At 37.1% G+C, this 13,713-nt stretch overlaps 1 non-coding gene across 1 annotated transcript; it reads right to left on the bottom strand.

Annotated features, from left to right (window-relative positions):
* Positions 1-10,630: 10,630 nt before the first annotated feature.
* Positions 10,631-10,734, bottom strand: LOC148548381 (small nucleolar RNA R71). Its single transcript, XR_015897079.1, has one exon. It is a non-coding gene; the product is annotated as a small nucleolar RNA R71 (small nucleolar RNA).
* Positions 10,735-13,713: the final 2,979 nt, after the last annotated feature.

Here is a 13,713-nt window from a genome sequence, read left to right as displayed (position 1 = left end):
AGAGAGGAGACAATCTCCCTCTCAAACCTAAATCTAAATCATGAAAACTAACTAATTGGAGACTCTCCTCTGAATGGAAGCATTCCCCCACTTTATAACCTCTGATCTGTGCCTTCTGGACTTGGATTTGGGCCAAAAAGGGCTTCAGAAATCGCTGGGAGCATTTTCTACAATTTCTGGTGCGTGGCCTCTGTCACGCGTCCGCGTGGGTCACGCGGTCGTGTCAATTGGAGTTTTCCTTGTCACGTGGTCGTTTCTGTCATGCATCCGCATCATCTACGTTTCGCTCAAGGCGCGCGATCGCGTCATCCACGCGGTCCCGTCACTACCATTTTGCGCTGGCACGCGGTCGCGTCGTCCATGCGATCGCGTCACTTCCAGTTTCTTCAAAAACTCCGTTTTATGCTTTCCTTCCAATTTTGTATGTTTCCTTTCCATCCTTTAAGTCATTCCTGCCTTAGAAGATCTGAAATTACTCAACACACGAATTACGGCATCGAATGAAAATAAAGGGTAATTAAAATAGTTATTTTTAAAGCATAGGAAACATGTTTTTCACATACATCACATAATAAGGAAGGAAAAGTAAAACCATGCAATTAATATGAATAAGTGGGTGAAGGATTGAATAAATCATTTAAATTAGGCACAAAATATATCATAAAATATGGGTTTATCACTCCCATACAGAGCCTCATATGGAGCCATTCTAATACTCGCATGGTAGCTGTTATTATATGCAAACTCCACTACCGGCATATACCGATCCCAACTCGCCATCTGGTCCAAAAAGTAAGCCCTCAACATATCTTCTAGGGTTTGGATTGTCTTCTCTGGTTGACCATCGGTTTGAGGGTGGTAAGTTGTACTTAAGCTTAATTGAGTCCCAAAAGCTCTCTAAAATGCCCCCCAGAATCTTGAATTGAAATGGGAATCTCTGTCTGAAATTATAGTGGTAGGCACACTGTGAAGTCTCACAATCTTCTTTATGTATAAACATGCTAGCTCCTCAAGGGTAAAAAGTGATCCGACTTCGTCAGTCGGTCCACAATCACCCAGACAACATCAAAATTGCCTCTAGTCCTTGGCAACCTTGACAAAAAATCCATTGTGATCCTCTCCCATTTTCATCGCAGAATTTCTAAAGATTGTAAAGTCTCAAACGATCTTTGGTGTTTAATATTTACTTTTTGACAAGGTAAGCACTTTGAAACATGTGCCGCCATATCATTTTTCATACCAGGCCACCAGAACAAAGCTTTTAGATCGTTGTACATCTTAGTGCTTCCCGAATGAATAGAAAATTCACTTTTATGTGCCTCCCTTAAGATATCTTGCCATAAGGTTCCAACATCCGGCGTACAGATCCTACCCTTGAACTTCCATATTCTATCATCGTCCTATGATACTCTCCATCACTTGCCTTGCTCAATTGCCAGTCACACCTTCTGCAATTCCTTCTCGTCTTGTTGAGCTTCTTCAATCCTGGACTTAAAGTCACTCAAAATTTGTAATTGACTTAAGCACAAAGTTCTGGACACTTCTTGAACACCTAACTTCAGGCTCTCGAATGCTTTAAGTAACTCCTCTTCTAGGAGAATCATCCAAGGGGCACACAAAGATTTTTTACTTAAGGCATCTGTCACAACATTTGCTTTTCTTGGATGGTAATTTAGTTCAAAGTCATAGTCCTTTAGTAACTCCGTCTACCTCCTCTGCCGCATATTAAGCACTTTCTGATCAAAGAGATATTTCAAACTCTTATGATCAGAGTAAACTTGGAACTTAACCCCATAGAGGTAATTCCTTCACACCTTCAGTGCAAAGACAACCACAGCAAGTTTCAGGTCGTGCGTCGGGTAATTAACTTCATGAGGTCTCAACTGTCGTGAGGCATACGCCACCACATTTCGGTGCTGTATCAGCATGCACCCCAGACCCTTTTAGTGAGGCATCACAGTATACCTCAAATGGTTCATTTGGCTCAGGCAATACCAATATAGGTGCAGTGGTCAACTTTTACTTCAGTGCTTGAAAACTCTCCTCGCACTCAGAAGTCCAGACAAATGGCGCATCTTTACGGGTTAACTTTGTCAATGGCAAAGCTATTTGAGAAAAGCCTTTGATGAATCTCCAATAATATCCAGTTAAACCTAAAAAACTCCTTATCTTAGTTACTAAGGTCGGTCACCCCAACTCCATTACTGCTTCCACCATAAAAGGATCCACTACTATCCCCTGTTTACTTACTACATGGCCAAAAAACTTCACATCACTCTTCCAAAACTCGCATTTAGATAAATTGGCGTACAATTTTCTCTCCTTCAAGATTTGTAACACAGTCCGAAAGTGGTCTGCATGTTCTTCTTTAGTTTTGGAGTAAATAAGGATGTCATTGGTGTGGAATTTATAACCCCAAACTAACCAGCAAGTGCACCGGGTCATACCAAGTAATACCTCAGGTGAGTGAGGGTCGATCCCACGAGGATTGATGGACTTAGCAACAATGGTTAAGTGATTTACTTAGTTAGGCAAATAGAAAATGGTGTTTGAAGGTTCAAAAGCATTAACAGTAAATTTAGAATATCAGAAAGCAAGCAGTAAATTGGTGTAAATAATATGGGAGAAACAGTTAAGGCTTCAGAGTTATATATTTTCCGGATTGACTTTCCTTACTAACTATTTTAATCATGCAAGATTCAATTCATGACAAACTATATGTGACTAAACCCTAATTCGTTAGACCTTTTTAGTCTCCTCTAAAATTCATCAACCGCCAATTCTTTGGTCACTTAACTCCAATTAGAGGGTGAAGTTCAATTCTAGTTTATATGCCAAAAAAATCCTAATTACCCAAATATAAGAGGATTATATGTCACGTATCCCGTTAAGTCCAGATAATTAGAAATTTAGGAGAATATGTTTTCAAGCTGTTGTTCAAGTAAAGAGCTTTTCCAAGTTATACAAGAACTCAATTAGAACAAGGGTCATAATTCTGTTCGACCCAGATTCATAAAATAAAGAACGAAAACAATTCTTGAATTATAAATCAGTACATGAATTAAATTAGAAAAGTAATATTATCAATTCATACAATAGACAGAGCTCCTAACCTTAACAGTGGAGGTTTAGTTGCTCATGGTTCAGAGAGAAAACTAGGATTCTCAAAAACTGTAAATTGCGAAATGAGGTAGGAGAGAAGAGAAGAGCCCAAAGGGCTGATTATTTTTTTCTTTTTATAACTAATCCTAATTAATGTAAATTATAATTTCTAAAACTAAATAATATCTTTTCCTATTTTTAAAATAAAATTGAAGCTTAATCAAAATAAATAGGAGATTGCCTGCTGGTTTTGAGGAGAGCTTGGGACCACTTGAATCCTAAATAACCCACGCCCAACTTGAGAGTGAGTTGCGCCTTACTTGGAGATTTGTTGCGCCTTACTTGAGGAGTTAAGACAATTGTTGCGTGTTGTTGTTATGCATTGTGCCTAACAATCTCAAGTTAGGCGCAGCCTAGGCAGAACTCCTTGGACGCTTCTCTTTCATCCTAGCACCTAACTTGAGAAATCTCAAGTTACGCACAGCCTTGGTCAATGGAGTATAGTTTATCTTGGCGCCTAACTTGAGAATTCTCAAGTTAGGTGCCACCCTTGCTGACTTGGGGGGGAAGAAGCATGGACTATTATACATTGTTGGAAAGCTCTGGAAGTTAGCTTTTCAACGCCACTAGAATCACGTCCATTAAACTTCTGTAGCTCGAGTTATTCAGGTTTGAATGCAGAGAGGTCAGGGTTCACAGTATCGGTCACCTTCTTCTCTTTTTATGCGGAAACTTCATCAAATCCAGCCAAATACTACCTAAAATAAACAGAATTGCACACGACTCAAAGTAGTATCCATAGTGGCTAAAAGATAGTTAATTCTTGATTAAACTCAACAAATTGAATACAAATTCACTAGAAAAAGATAGGAAAGATGCTCACGGATTAGTCATTAATGAAGACGACGATGAATCTATCAAAGAATGGAAGAAAGATTCAGTTCATGTAGTTCATAAATACTGCCGGGGCATTGGTTAACCCAAAGACATTACCGTGTATTCGTAGTGGTCGTATCGCATTCTGAAGGCAGTCTTTGAAATGTCCTCATCTCTAACCCTTATTTGATGATAACCTAACCTTACTTGGTAGCGGATATTTATTCTTTATGGTGACTTTGTTCAATTGCCGGTAATCGACACACAGCCGCATACCCCCATCCTTCTTCTTTACTAGCAACACCGGATGGGTGTTTAGATCTAAACCGGTCCAAAAAAATCGTAAAACTGCACCGATCCAAACTGAAAACCAAAACAAACCGCTCAATTTTAGATATTTTTTGGATTTGGATCAGTTTTATTGCGGTTTGGTTCAGTTTACGATTTCACTCTGCACAACCAAACCGAACCGAACTGTATATATTACAAATAATAATAATAATAATAATAATAATAATAATAATAATAATAATAATAATAATAATAATAATAATAATAATAATAATAATAATAATAATAAGAAGTGCACTAGCACCGCTTCCCCAAAGAATTAGCAGAAGTCACAAACCTTAATCTAAAGAAAGAAACCCCTCTCTTAGTCTTCGTTCTTCACTCTCACCATCACTCACTCTCACCGTCACTCACTCTTAGTCACTCTCACTGTCACACAACGACGCCATCTGCCACTCCTCTTCTGAATGATGCCCTTCGCCGCCTCCTCTTGTCAGTGGCGCCGCTGCCGTCTCCTCTCCTCGGTGATGCCGCTGCCGCCTTCTCTCCTTGGTGGCACCACTGTCACCTCTTCTTCAAGGTATATTTTTACTTGCTTTTGTTTATTTTGTTTTGTTCTGATGTTCTGTTGTTTTAAAATTTTGTTTAATTTTAATTTTTACTTGTTAAACTGTGTTAAATTTTATGTTGTAATATTATTCTTGTTATAACTAACAATCTATTGTTGTCACTAAAATTTGTTAAACTTTATATTAAATTAAGTAGTTTGTTCTTGTTGTACTGTTATTCTTGTCATTTTTGACAATATGATCTTGTTATTAAAATTTGTTAAACTTTGTATTCAATTAAGTATTTTGTTCTTATTGATTGAAATTGAATTCTATTTTTTTATCTTCTGCATATTTTATATTTGTTCGGTTGAATTTAGCTTTCAATTTGAAGGTCAACAATGTCAGCTTCATATCCTGAGGTAATATTTTTATTTTGTAATGTGTATGTTGGTAACAATTCAATATGTTGATTAATTGAGAAAAATATTAAAATAACATAAACTGATTAATTATTCTTTGATATCAGGATGTTCAAAGTAGCGAGCCAAGATTTACCAGTGCTACTCAATCCACTGTTGAATCAGTCAGATCTTCGGGACAGTCAGAGTCAATGCTGCCTCCACAGCCGCAGTCGCAGCCACAAACTCAGATGCAGACGCAGCCACCATCATTGCCGCCACTACCGCCGCACAGTGATTAGAATAATGAAGGAACTAGATCTAAGAGGAGGAGAGGCAAAGCAAATGTTGCTGATGAGTCACCTAATCCTGGCCAGTCTAAAGAACATGGTACAGGTAACACTAAAAACCCTGTTAGACCTAGATCTTAGACTTGGAAGCATTTTAAAAAAGATGAAAATGGTCCCAAACCTAGGGTTATATATAAGTGGTGTGGATCATCTTATGCGTCCGATTCACATAAAAATGGTACTAGTAATCTTAAAAGTCACTTGTTGAGTCAGTGTAGAAAATTTCCAAAAGATTCACTTGATCCCACACAAAAAACACTTGTTATATAGCAACTTAACAAAGAAGAAGGAAATGGGATGGGTAATTGTTTGACTGTTGTATCATTTGATCCTGATTTATGTAGACAAGCTCTTGCTAGAATGATAATCATAGATGAGTTGCCTTTTAGATTTGTCGAATGGGAGGGGTTTCGTTATTTTGTGAGTGTTTTACAGCCAAAACTCCATATTCTGGGCAGAATTTTAGTTGCTAAGGATTGTTAGAACTTGTTCATGAATGAAAAATATAAGTTGAAGAGTGTCTTTATAAACTCAAATCAATGTGTGTGTTTGACCACTGATTATTGGACTTCTGTACAAAATCTAAACTATCTTTGCCTCACTACACATTTTATTGATCAAGATTGGAAGTTGCAAAAGAGTATTCTTAACTTTTGTCTCATCAAGAATCATAAAGGTGAAACAATTGGTAGGAAGATAGAAAAATGTCTTTTAAATTGGAGAATAAGTAGAGCCTTTAGCATCAAAGTTGATAATGCTAGTTCAAATGATGTTGCCATTTGTTACTTGAAAGGTAGAATGGAGGATTGGAATTCACATCCTTTAAAAGGTGAACATTTGCATGTTAGGTATTGTGCTCATATCTTGAACTTGGTGGTGAATGATGGTTTGAAGGATATGCATTCTTCAATTAGTAAAATTAGGAATGCTATTAGATATGTTCGTGCTTCTTCTGGTCGTATGGATAGGTTTAAAAGTTGTATTAAAGAGGCTAGGATCCAAGACTGCTCTTGTGTGCAATTAGGTGTCCCCACTAGGTGGAATTGTACTTACATAATGCTTGATAGTGCTTTAAAATTCCAAAAGGCCTTCAAGAGATTAAGTGAGAGGGATGCTAAGTTTGTAATGATGCAAGGGGGCATTCCAAAGAATGAAGATTGGGATAATGCAAGATGCTTTGTGAGGTTTTTGAAGATTTTTTCCGATGTAACCAAAAAAGTCTCGGGTTCTATATTTGTGACTTCTTCTTCATATTTTCATCACTTTTGTTCAATTCTTAATTCTTTGAAGACTTGGGCTGATAGTAATGACATATTACTTAAGGGTATAGCTACAAAAATATTGGGGTAACTTGAGGAACATGAATAACATGATTTTTTGTTGCTGTGGTACTTGACCCTAGATACAAGATTAAGTTTGTTGAGTGGAGTTTTCAAAAGTTGTTTGAGAAGGAGGATGCTGATTTCTTATGTAGTAAGGTGAAGGAGGTATTCAATTACTTGTTTAACAGTTATAGGATTGCTCTCAATAGTGATCATGCATATACCAATCTGCACAACACAACCAAGATGTAGATATGGATGATAGTGCCTTTGATGATGGTCGCTTTGCGGCAGCATTTGAAAATTATGTACAAGCAAGTGAGAGTGTGATGAACGGATATTTTATACGCTTTTTGACATCATTTTCATAGAGTTTTCATTATATTTTGTTTAAGTTTTATTATGTTTTCATAGGTTTTAGTGAAAAATTTACATTTTTGGATTCTACTTTGAGTTCTGTGTGTTTTATGGTGTTTCAGGTATTTTTTGGCTAAAATTGAGAAGCTTGAGCAAAAGTCTAATTCAGAAGCAGAGAAAGTACTGCAGATGCTATCAGGATCTAACCTCCTTGCATTCGAAGGAGCTTTTCTGGAGCTACGAAGGTCCAAATGGCATGCTCTCAACGGCTATGGAAAGCTAACATCTATGACTTTCCAGAAATATATAATAGTCCATACTTTTCTTTGGAAATGAAGGCCCAAAACTGGCGTTCAACGCCAGCCACCAGCCCTATTCCTGGCATCCAACGCCCACAGGGGAGTAGCGGGCGTCTAACGCCCAGGATGGAGTCCCTAGCCACCATTCAACACCCCTAAGGGATACTAGCTCGTGGAAAATACTCAAGCTCAGCCCAAACACTCACCAAGTGGGCTCCAGAAGTAAATTTTCACACTACAAGACTAGTTTATCTTATTTCTGTAATTCCTAGTTAGCAGATTAGTATCTATATAGAAGAGTTCACCATTGTTAAAGAACTCTTGCCCACTTTCATGTTTACGATTGTATTTTCGAACAGCATGAGTCACTAACCTCCTAAGCTTAGGAGCTCTGCTGAGTTTCATGGATCAATAATATTACTGTTTTCATTTAATATGTCTGATTCTATTCTCTTATGCAATCTCGTTCTTCATCTTATGAATTGAGGGTGACCCGTGACAATCACCGTTGTTCTACATGGGTTCCGTGCGATTCCTGACCCGGATAGCATTGAACTAAAGCTAGAGATTGCATTATGGATTCCAATAGAGCATCTGAGCAGCTTTGAATATGTGACATATAATCCCATTGACTATGGGTGCGTGAGGTTTCTGTGGCGTTAAGGCTAGAGTCATAGAAGCAGTAATTTCTGATCCAGAAGATCTACCTTATCTGTGGCACCTTGAGTAGGATCGTGAAGGGGAGTGGATTGATTAGAGCTTTATCTTCTGCTACAATGAGAAACCTAGAGGTGGCTTGATGAGAGGACATGAGTCATCTCAACGTAGTGGATTGTTGCAATAGAGGAGGTTAACTTGATGAGAGGACATGAGTTAATCACTTACGACTACCATTGAAGGTATCAGAAGGTTATTGAAGAAGACAGTAAGAAAAGTTAATTTGGAAAGACAAAGCATCTTCGAAGCCTCAACCATTCTATCACCATTGAATTATCATCTATCTAGTAACGTTCTATTTATCTATTTTATATGCTTTTCGTGACAAACTATAATTTCTATCTGCCTAACTAAGATCTGCAGGGCATCCACTGCTTGCTCAAACTAACAATCTCTGTGGGATCGATTCTCACTCACCTGAGGTATTACTTGGATGATCCGGGATACTTGCCGGTCTCTCTATGCAAATTCTACGGAGCCAGTTTTGCACACCAAGTTTTTGGTGCTATTGCCATGGATTGTTCGGATTTGACAAACTACCGGATTATCTTGTTGCTTAGATTAGATACTTTTTAATTTTGTTTGAGTCTTTTGTTTCCCTTTTTCGAAAAAAATAAAAAATTTTTCAAAAATCTTTGCTTTTCTTTTTTATCTTTATCTTTTTGTTTGAGTCTTTGTTCTTGTTCTTGTAAAAGTTTCGAACTTTCTTGCTTTCTTTTCAAAAAATTTTCAAAAATAGTGTCTTTTGTTTGAGTCTAGTGTCAATTCTTAAGTTTGGTGTCCCTTGTGTGTACTTTGTTTCCTTTGAATTTTTTAAAATTTTGTTAGTGCTCTTTCTTGGTATTCAAGTTCTTCTTGTTTCTTTTCTCATTTTGATCTTAAAAATTTTAAGTTTGGTGTCTTTTGGTGTTTTTCTTTTTAAGTTTTCGAAAATTTAGAGTCTTAGATCTAAAACTTTTAAGTTTGGTGTCTTTTGGTTGTTTTTCTCTTTCTTCATTAATTCAAAAAATAAAAATAATAATATCTTTTCTATCTTTATTCAAAATATTTTCGAAAATTTCAAAAAAAAAGTTCAAATTTTAATTTCAAAATGATTATCTCTTATCTTAATTTCAAATTTCAAATTTCAAATCTTATCTTTTTAAAATCTTTTAAAATCTTTTCTTTTAATTGTGATTCTATCTTATCTAATCTTTCTTTTAAAATTTAAAATTCAAAACTTTTTTCAAATCTTTATCTTATCTTTTGTTATTTTTCATTAAATTTCAAATCATTATCTTATCTTATCTTAAATTTGAATTTCAAAATCAAATCTTTTCAAAAACCAAATCTTTTTCAAATCTTTATCTTATCTTGTTTCCAATTCAGAATTCAAATTTCAAATTTCAAATTTCAAAATCAAATCTTTTTCAAATGTTCTATCTTATCTTATTTTCAAATCTTTCTTAATTAGTTACTTGTTTTCTCTTTCTTCTTTTTCAAAACTTCCTAACTAATTCCTCTCTCTTTTATTTTCGAAAACTTTTCTTCTCTTTCTCTCTCTTCTTTTTTGAAATTCATCATTCAATTTTCAAATCTTTTTAGTTAATTAGCTTTTATTTTCAATTTCAATTAACAAATAAAAGAAAAACAAAAATATTTTAATTCTAGTTTCTCTTTTCTCTTCTTAATTTTCGAATTCTCTAACCCCTTTTATTCGAATTCTTCTTCCCTTCTCTCTATCTTCATTCTTCTTTCTTCTTCACATCTCACAGAGAGTCCTCTATTCTTTAACATAGAGCTCTCATTCTTCCTCTTTCTTGTTTTCTTTTTCTTGTTTATGAGCAGGAACAGGGATAAAGAACCTCTCTTTGATCCTGATCCTGAACCTGAGAGGACCCTAAGAAGGCGTTTACAACAAGTTAAGGGACAACACTCTGGAAGAGATCTCTCAAAACTTTTCAAACAAGAAACAGAGAATATAGACATGGCAACCGAACAGAACAATGGAGGAGATGCAAGGAAGGTTCTTGGTGACTTCATTGCACCAACTTCTGACCTTTATGGCAGAAGTATCTCTATACCTACCATTAGAGTAAATAACTTTGAGATTAAGCCTCAGTTAGTCTCTCTAATGCAACAGAATTGCAAGTTCCATGGACTTCCACTGGAAGATCCACATCAGTTCTTATTTGAATTCTTGCAAATCTGTGATACTGTTAAGAACAATGGAGTGGATCCTGAGGTCTACAGGCTTATGCTTTTCCCTTTTGCTATTAGAGGCAGTGCTAGGATGTGGTTGAATTCTCAACCTAAGGAAAGCCTAGAATCTTGGAAAAGTTAGTCAATGCTTTCTTGGCCAAGTTCTTTCCACCTCAAAAACTGAGCAAGCTCAGGGTGGAAGTTCAAACCTTCAGACAAAAAGAAGGTGAATCCCTCTATGAAGCTTGGGAAAGATACAAGCAATTGATCAAGAGGTGTCCTCCTGACATGCTCTCAGAATGGTCTATCCTAGGAATCTTCTATGATGGCCTATCTAAGATATCCAAGATGTTCTTGGATCATTCTACTGGTGGATCACTCCACTTGAAGAAAAAGCCTGAAGAGACGCAGTAACTCATTAAAATGGTTGCAAACAACCAATTTATGTACACTTCTGAGAGGAACCATGTGAACAATAGGGTAGCTTAGAAGAAAGGAGTCCTGGAAGTTGACACTTTGAATGCCATATTGGCTCAGAATAAGATATTGACTCAATAAGTCAATATGATCTCTCAGCACGGACTGGAGTGCAAGCTGCAACTAGCAGCACTTAAGACACCTCCTATGATGGAGATGTTTATGATCCAGATCAATCTTCAATGGAAGAAGTAAATTACATGGGAGAACCCTATGGAAACACCTACAACCCTTCATAGAGGAATCATCCTAACCTCTCATGAGAGGATCAACAGAAGCCTTAGCAAGGCTTCAATAATAATCAAGGTGGAAGAACCCAGAATAGGTTCAACAACAGACCATCATTCCCATCTTCTCAGCAGCAGATGAAGACCTCTAAGCAGACCCCTTCTGACTTAGCAATCATAGTCTCTGAACTCTCTAAGACCACGCACAGTTTCATAATAGAAACTAGGTCCTCCATCAGAAATCTGGAGGTACAAGTTGGTCAACTGAGCAAGAGAATCCCTAAAACCCCTCCTAACACTCTTCCTAGTAAAACTTAAGTGAATCCAAGAGAAGAATGTAAGGCCATCACTGTAGAAGCTGAGGCCAAATCTGAAGAGGATGCAATGGAGTTGAATGCCAGTAAGGAAGTCCTTACTGGGCATTCAACACCCATAGAAGCACCATTACTAGCATTGAACGCCAGTAAGGAAGACCTTACTGGGTGTTCACGCCCAAGGAGGCACCATCACTGGCGATAAACGCCAGTAAGGAAGACCTTACTGGGCATTCAACGCCCAACAAGCCACCATCACTGGCATTGAATGCTAGTAAGGAGCACCTTACTGGGCGTTGAACGCAAGTGAAGATATCCATGATGGGCGTTCAACGCCCAAAGAAACACAAGTCCTGGAATTGAATGCCACAATAGAGATAGTTGGCAACCCTCAGCCTACTAAGAACTTCCCAATTAAAGAACTGATAGAACCAAAGGTTCATGAGGGGCCCATTGAAGTTCCCTTGAATGCTTGGTTGAAAATCATAGAATCTACAGAGTATTCCTCCTCTGATGAGGAAGAGGAAACTAGGAAAGAGCAAGTTGCTCGGTACCTAAGAAATCTGATGAAGCTGAATGCCAAGTTGTTTGGCATAGAGCCATTGGAGGAAGAACCTCCAGTGCTCACTGACAAACCCCAATTTGACGGTTTGTTTTGCATTAAATTCAGAGTATTTTGATAACCTTTTGTCACATTTAGCCTAGGAATTAGCATGATTTTGTTATCTCTCCCATATTCGTGCTTAAGTGTAAAAACATGCTTTCTAAGCCTTATTTTGATGAATTCTAGTTCTTCTTTGATTCCATAAGATGCCTTGAGGTGTTTGCTAGTGATTCTAGGATTGAAGTAGGATAGGCATGGATCAAAGGAAGCAAGGAAGGAAGCATACAAGTGGAGAGAAGCATAAAAAGTCAAAGAAGCAAAGTCAGCCATGCACGCGCACGCGCACAAGGCGCTCACGCGCACATTGCAGAATCGACCAGGGACGCGCACGCGTACCATGCGCGCACGCGCCGATGATGGCACATGACCTCATTAATGCAACACGTGCCTGGCGATTTGAGAGGGTTTCTGAACCCATTTTTGGCGCCAAATTGCTAAGGGAAAGGAATAAAAGGATGAAGGATTAAGGGGATCACAACTTTTGATGATTCACTACTATAACATCACTTCCAACTAACTAATCACTTTAGTTTTAGAGAGAGAAGCTCTCACTTCTCTCTAGAATTAGGATTAGGATTAGGTTTAGTTCTTAGGTCTAGATTTAGATTCATGTTCTTCTACTTCTACATCTCAATCCCTTGTAATGACATTGATTCTTCTTCCATTCTTTTATTGCAATTTCCTTCATGTTGTTCTTATACTTTGTTGTAGATCTAGTATTGTTCATCCCATTTTCTTTCAATTCAATAAGAGGTAATTCATAATAAATGTGTCTTCTTTGCTTTTCTATTGTTGATCTCTTACCTTTGTAGTTGTAGATTCCTTTAATTCTTGCAAATAATAATGTTTACTTCTATTGCACTTTATGTGTTTGTTGAAATGTCTCTTTTAGTTTTGGTGTAGATTTTGTTCCTCTTGACCTAGGTAGAGTAATTAGTGATACTTGAGTTATCTAATTCCTTTGTTGATTGATAATTGGAGAGATTGCTAATTGGTTTGGAATGCACTAAAGCTAGTCTTTCCTTGGGAGTTGGCTAGGACTTGTGGCTCAAGTCAATTCATCCACTTGACTTTCCTTTAATTAGTAAGGGTTAACTAAGTGGTAGCAATGAACAATTCTCATCACAAGTGAGAAGGATAACTAGGATAGAACTTCTAGTTCTCACACCTTTCCAAGAGCCTTTTATAGTTGTTAGTTTATTTTCATTGCCATTTACTTTTCATGCTTCTTATCCAAAACCCCAAAATAACTCATAACCAATAACAAGACACTTCATTGTAATTCCTAGGGAGAACGACCCGAGGTCCAATACTTCGGTTTATAAGTTTTAGGGGTTTGTACTAGTGACAAACAACTTTTTGTATGAAAGGATTAGTGATTGGTTTAGAAACTATACTTTACAACGAGATTTCATTAGTGAAATTCTAAACCATCAAAAATCCGATCGTCAAAATGGCGCCGTTGCCGGGGATTTGCAATGGTGTTGTGTTATTGGTTATTGTACATATGTGAATATTGTGAATAGGTTTATCTTTTGTTGTTTCTTAATTTTTGTTAGTTTTATTTTGTTCTCTCATTATGAATTC

This window comes from Arachis ipaensis, chromosome B8 (genome assembly GCF_059453495.1).
Source record: "Arachis ipaensis isolate K30076 ecotype BB chromosome B8, ASM5945349v1, whole genome shotgun sequence".
NCBI classification, from domain to species: domain Eukaryota; kingdom Viridiplantae; phylum Streptophyta; class Magnoliopsida; order Fabales; family Fabaceae; genus Arachis; species Arachis ipaensis.
This window is presented reverse-complemented; position numbering and strand designations above follow the sequence as displayed.